The 6,406-nt window shown below is 39.0% G+C and overlaps 1 protein-coding gene and 1 long non-coding RNA gene across 2 annotated transcripts in view; both read right to left on the bottom strand.

The window, feature by feature from the left end:
• Nucleotides 1-6,406, bottom strand: part of LOC107715496 (vascular cell adhesion protein 1-like) — a 17,391-nt gene that overhangs the window by 1,229 nt on the left and 9,756 nt on the right. The window lies entirely within an intron of this gene.
• On the bottom strand, nt 2,033-5,120 carry LOC107715515 (uncharacterized). Its single transcript, XR_001637101.1, has 3 exons — nt 5,062-5,120; nt 4,698-4,789; nt 2,033-2,407 (listed from the first exon to the last, which is right to left on the bottom strand). It is a non-coding gene; the product is annotated as an uncharacterized LOC107715515 (long non-coding RNA).

Raw genomic sequence — 6,406 nt, 5'->3', positions numbered from 1 at the left:
CTGTGTGTATAAAGCCAGTTACTCATGTGAATCTGAGATATAAATGCATGCACACACCAGGTAGAAGCTACTTAAAGCAATAGTGTCATAATTTACTCACTCTCACTTTAGGGTATGTACTGAATTTGATGGTGTATTCCTCAACTATTATGTTGATGCAGATGTGTAGCACGCTATAAATACTTTCCCTGACACACTACTGCTGGCATTGGCTTTTGACCCGGTGCTGTTACCTTGGTGTTGTTGTTAAACAACTACAGTTTTACTCTGAGGAACAACTTTCTTGGTACTTATACACTGCCAAACTCACACTTTCTTGCTTTTTCTTGCCAAACTTTTGAGTTTCTCAAGTCCTGGGGCATTATGAGATAGCAAAGTGTCCACCAGTTGATGTAGCCTACATCAGGGGTCACCAAACTTGGTCCTGGAGGGCCACTGTCCTGTAGAGTTTATCTCTAACCATAATCAAACACACCTGAACCAGCTAATCAAGGTCTTAGGCTATACTTGAAACTTCCAGTAAGGTCGGTGTGTTGAGGAAAGTTGGAGCTAAACTCTGCAGGACACCGGCCCTCCAGGACTGAGCTTGGTGACCCCTGTTGTACATTATGCATTCATTTTCTGGACATTAGGTCCGAAAACAGGACATGTCCGGGAAAAAGAGGACGTATGGTCACCCTACATCAGGGGTCACCAAACTCGGTCCTGGAGGGCCTCCTGGAGAGTTTAGCTCCAACTTGCCTCAACACACCTGCCTGAAAGTTTCAAGTATACTACCTAGTAAAACCTTGATTAGCTGGTTCAGGTGTGTTTGATTAAAGTTGGAGCTAAACTCTGCAGGACACCGGCCCTCCAGGACCGAGTTTGGAGACCCCTGCCCTACATAAAGCAATTGCCTCAAAGCACCGGCAAAGTGATTATGAATGTGTCGCGGGAAAAGAAGACATTTTAATTATTTATTAATATACTAGTGCTTTTCTGAGTCAAGTGTCAGCTTCAAAGATGGGGAGGCGGGGCACCCGGTACCCATTCGTTCAAGAACGTGGATTCATTCAGTAATGAAACACTGCTGTGTGTTGCTGGGAGACACAACAGTTCTGCTGACTTTGATTGAAACTTTGTCAGCGAACTTGAGCAAAAACAGTCAATATTGTATTACAAATTGCGAACTTTGTGTCTGCTTCACTCACAATGAAGAACTTCCACGCTGTCTGTGGAGCCAAAAAAAAAAAAAAGTAGTTATCAATAAGAATGGTTATGCAACTAAATATTAGTTCAGTAATTTTAACTGAAGTTTAAACATTTTATTCTGTTTACAAGTGTTTGAGTTTCAAGAGAAAAATGTGGACACTGCTTTTTTCTGAACCGATTAATTTCCCTTTTCTTTGCTTTCTGTAAGAGTAACAGACTTGATAAAATCTCTTACTATGTGATTTACAATTGTATGTGTGGTGATTACAATACATTAGAAACATGGAAATAAAAGCTATTAAAAGAAAAAATAAAAATAAAAATAAAGCATGCGGAGCCATCTGCTCTCCGTAGCTCTCGCGCGGTCATACAGCGATCGGTCTGCGCGGTGCTGCTTCAAGTCGAACCGAGAAAGGGACTTTGTTCGAACACACTTATGGTCTCACTCCAGTGTATGAGCTTGCAATTTCTTTCTCTCTCTCTCCAACACCCCACATACCCCCCCCCCAAAAAAAATCTTCGGATCTATGATTCACGTAAATGACATATTTTAATTCAAAACGGCGAATTTCGCTGAAAAGCAGCTAGTTTGCATGTATGCTCCAGATCAATATCCTCACATTTATCATACTATAAATTTTCTTTAAGAGGACTGTTCATAAAATAATTTTGAAAAAAAAAAGAAAATCCAGAAGTAAAAAGACTTCACAAGATAAATGATGTTTATTGCATTTACAGTATACATCATACCTCAATACTGTGTATGTGTGTTTAATAGGGATGTGCACAAGTACTACTGTAGAGTACTCAGACTTGACGGCAATGATTGATCATTTTTTAAAGTCACTGCAATCATTGTTTTCATGATCAATCATCTCTGTCAAGTCAGAGTACTCGATGATCACCGTGACTTTACATTTTTCTCTTTTTCTGATTCGTTATGGCAGCATTTTGGGTGGTACCTGAGCTCTGACTAGTTAGTGTTAGGACAGCATGCCATCCAGACCATCAAAATAAAGACCTATCAGTACTTGAAATGAAAAATTAACAAAAATGCCCATCCCTAGTGTGTAATACAGTGAATACGGCAGTTTAATGTCAGTACCCCCATCATCCACTACTATGCCCTTTTTCATGGAAACTGCTACTGGTGGTTCAAAGAGTTCCCGCTTTCACAGTCCTTCTGATGAATGGTTGAGGTTGGGTACATAGGATCCTGCAACAAACAACAACAAAAAAGACACTTTAATTGTTTTTTATTTTACTTTAATAGGTTTAGCACAGGTATAATGATGCAAAATGACAAACACAGACAATGGAAAGGTATTTTTAAGCTGAACAGCAGTAAGAATAGGAACAAAATCAAAGCAAGTCAAAGTATTTTGGAAGTTCATCCATCCATCTATTTACTCTCCAAACCACTTATCCTCTTTAGGGTCATGGGGGCTGAAGCCTATCCCAGCATCTTGGGCCACAAATCCATCCAATTAATGGTATTTAAGCAATATAAGCACTAGGTAACAATGTTATACAGTACCTGTCAACATTTTGGAAACATTACAATGTTTTTGGAGAAAAAATCTCTTCTGCTCACTAAGTCTGCATTATTTTAATTAAAGGGGTCATGTGATGTGATTTCAATGTTTCCTTTCTCTTTGGAGTGTTACAAGCTCTTGGTGCATAAAGAAGATCTGTAAAGTTGCAAAGACTAAAGTCTCAAATCCAAAGAGATATTCTTTATAAAAGTTAAGAGTCAACCACGCCCTCCTAAAACGGATCGTTCTAACACGCCCCCACATTTGCATAAAAATTTACAGGGATTAGATGCTATTTACACTAAGTGAAAATAGCAGTATTTTTAACAATATGCTATTTACACTGTTAAAATAGCAGGATTTTCTGCTATTTATACTACTTATTGCAAATAGTGGCAATTATCTGCACCTCAGTATTATAGTACATTATAAAACAGTATGCAGTAATAACGTATTGAGTGTAAATGATCATTTTAATTCAAATTATTAAATGGATGCCACCTTATTGGGACAATATAAGGCCCTGCCTACACCTACCCTAACCCTACCCGATACTTTATTTTCAAATTTTTGATTATTTCCTATATTTTTATTGAAAATAAATGCCTTTCCGGTATGATATGAGATTTGAAAAGGGAGAAAAAAAAGTTCGGTAAAAGGCGAATTCGAACCCGGGTCGATCACGTCAAAGAGACCACAGGACGCGCTTTACCATCTACACCAGGGGTGTACAAACTACGGCCCGCGGGCCAAATGCGGCCCGTGGATGAATTTTAAGCGGCCCGCAGCTGTCTTAATAGTCTATATTATATATGGCCCGCCAAGCATAATTTACAAAATAGGCCTATGCAGTTTCAAAATGTCAACACAAGATGGCAGCACTACATTTTAGACCAGATGTAGCAGTAAAACCGAGTGATATCAATTTGATAACTCATATGCGCTCTCATTTCTTTAGCGCACGCGAATTCCTAAACGCGTCAAAAGCGGAAGAGCGCGACTCGTTTGAACCGCGCTGCACGCACCCTTTTTAGCTCTGCCTAAAGACAGCGTAGCGCGAGCTCAGAACAAATGCGTTTACGCGCTGACTGATCTCGATCACGAGACCACTAAACAGCGCTGTGAGAAGCGTTTGAGTTTGGAGCAGAGGTTTCCATACAAACCACATATGTCAAAGGCAGATGAAACAGCGCTGACATTCTCAACAACACTAACGCGGAAAATAGGAAAAACATTGTGCGACAACAATGCAGTAAGAATACTTTTCAATCCACAAATCACCAACATTTTGATTCTGGAAGACCTGCTAAGAGAGCATTGCAGTAGTGCAGCCTGGACGGAACAAGAGCTTGAACAAGGAGTTGTGTTGCATGTTCTGAAAGAAAGGGCCTGATCTTCCTAATGTTGTATAAAGCAAATCTGCAGGACCGGGCAGTTTTAGCAATGTGGTCTGAGAAATTCAGCTTATCATCAATCACAACTCCAAGGTTTCTAGCTCTTTTTGAAGGAGTTATGGTTTATGAGCGTAACTGGATGGTGAAATTTTGATAAAGTGATGGGTTTGTTGAAACCACAAGCAGTTCTGTCTTAGCCGGGTTGAGTTGAAGGTGATGGTCTGTCATCCAACAAGAAATGTCTGTTAGACATGAGATGAGAGCAGCTATCGTCGGATCATCAGGATGGAATGAGAGGTAGAGTTGAGTGTCATCAGCATAGCAGTGATATGAAAATCCATGTTTCTGAATGACAGAACCTAGTGATGCCATGTAGACAGAGAAGAGAAGTGGTCCAAGTACTGAGCCCTGAGGCACCCCAGTAGCTAGATGTTGCAACTTGGACACCTCACCTCTCCAAGATACCTTGAAGGACCTATCTGAGAGGTAAGACTCAAACCACTGGAGTGTGATTCCTGAGACGCCCTTTGCCAGAGTTGACAGGAGGATCTGGTGATTTAATATCTTCTAAGCTCACCTGTGTTTCCTGCATTTCTGTCAGCAGCTCCCTTCAGAAATTTTGAAATCTTGGAGCTTCTCTTCTGTTGTAGGAAGATTATATAATCACTCCTGAAACCACAGAACAATTTTTTTATCAATATTTGTTTACCATATGAGATCAAAACACGTTTGAACTAAATCACACTCCTTGTTAGTGACGTCACCGATAAACAGTACAGCACATATTTTAGGCAAAATAAGTTAGACCACTTCCAATAAACCATTGACAAACTGACAGCAAACCCTTTACAAAGCTATCAAAACCTCTCAACTACACATAAAGATGTGATTAAAAGCCCGAACATTCATAAACAAGAGCTCAAGCTATAGGGGTATCCTACCTCGTCTGAAAACAGTTGAGATGCTAACGGACTTTTTCGAAGACTGTAAACCATTTCTATGAAGTAAATATTCAACAGAGGCATATCAATTACATAAACAGTTGTATGTGATATTTGTGTGATTTTAGGGACTAAACTCACCTGAAAGCAGGGAAAACAACAGCGAGAGACGGAGTTTTGCGGCTTGTCAGTTGGTGTTGTCGCCCCGTTTCCATGGTAACTCCCCCAGTGTTTGAATTAGACTCCAGTATTCAGTGCGCACGGCCATTAAAACATATACTGTATATGATTATTTATTTTTATTTTTATTATTTTTTTGTCATGCAAAACAGCATTAAAATAGATCTACTGGTCTTTTTTAATTAATACACACCACAACACTATTTATATAACTCAAAATTAATACTTTATATTGCACTATAATTGAACGCAACGAGTAGAAAATGAGTCTGGAGTGAGTTCTGGACCAAGCAGGACAATTTAGCTCACTTGATCTCACTTTCCAGAAAAAAAAATATTTACAACATATTGAGTGTGAAGAACCATTAAATAGTCTAAAGAACCTTTCTGTGCTACAAAGAAAATTTGTGCAATGGAAAGGTTCTTTGGATATGGAAATGGAAAGGTTCTTCATGGAACCATACACCGAACTAAATCACACTCCTTGTTAGTGACGTCACCGATAAACAGTACAGCACATATTTTAGGCAAAATAAGTTAGACCACTTCCAATAAACCATTGACAAACTGACAGCAAACCCTTTACAAAGCTATCAAAACCTCTCAACTACACATAAAGATGTGATTAAAAGCCCGAACATTCATAAACAAGAGCTCAAGCTATAGGGGTATCCTACCTCGTCTGAAAACAGTTGAGATGCTAACGGACTTTTTCGAAGACTGTAAACCATTTCTATGAAGTAAATATTCAACAGAGGCATATCAATTACATAAACAGTTGTATGTGATATTTGTGTGATTTTAGGGACTAAACTCACCTGAAAGCAGGGAAAACAACAGCGAGAGACGGAGTTTTGCGGCTTGTCAGTTGGTGTTGTCGCCCCGTTTCCATGGTAACTCCCCCAGTGTTTGAATTAGACTCCAGTATTCAGTGCGCACGGCCATTAAAACACATCAAATTTCACGCAGCATTTACATAAATTAACCTCTAGAATTAGAACTCTACATAAACAACTAAAATCTCATTAAATCATTATTAAAATCGTACATTTAAACTCGTGTAGTTCTACGACCAAATGCAAAATGTATGTAGTGGGACAAAGTGGCACTTTTATATTTTAAGATTTTGTATCACTCAGCCTTTTTATTTCATTTTAATATATAT

The sequence above is a fragment of the Sinocyclocheilus rhinocerous genome, unplaced genomic scaffold, assembly GCF_001515625.1.
Source record: "Sinocyclocheilus rhinocerous isolate Xijiao unplaced genomic scaffold, SAMN03320098_v1.1 scaffold510, whole genome shotgun sequence".
Taxonomy (NCBI): domain Eukaryota; kingdom Metazoa; phylum Chordata; class Actinopteri; order Cypriniformes; family Cyprinidae; genus Sinocyclocheilus; species Sinocyclocheilus rhinocerous.
Note: the sequence above shows the minus strand (reverse complement) of the source record. Positions and strands in the feature narration are given on the sequence as shown.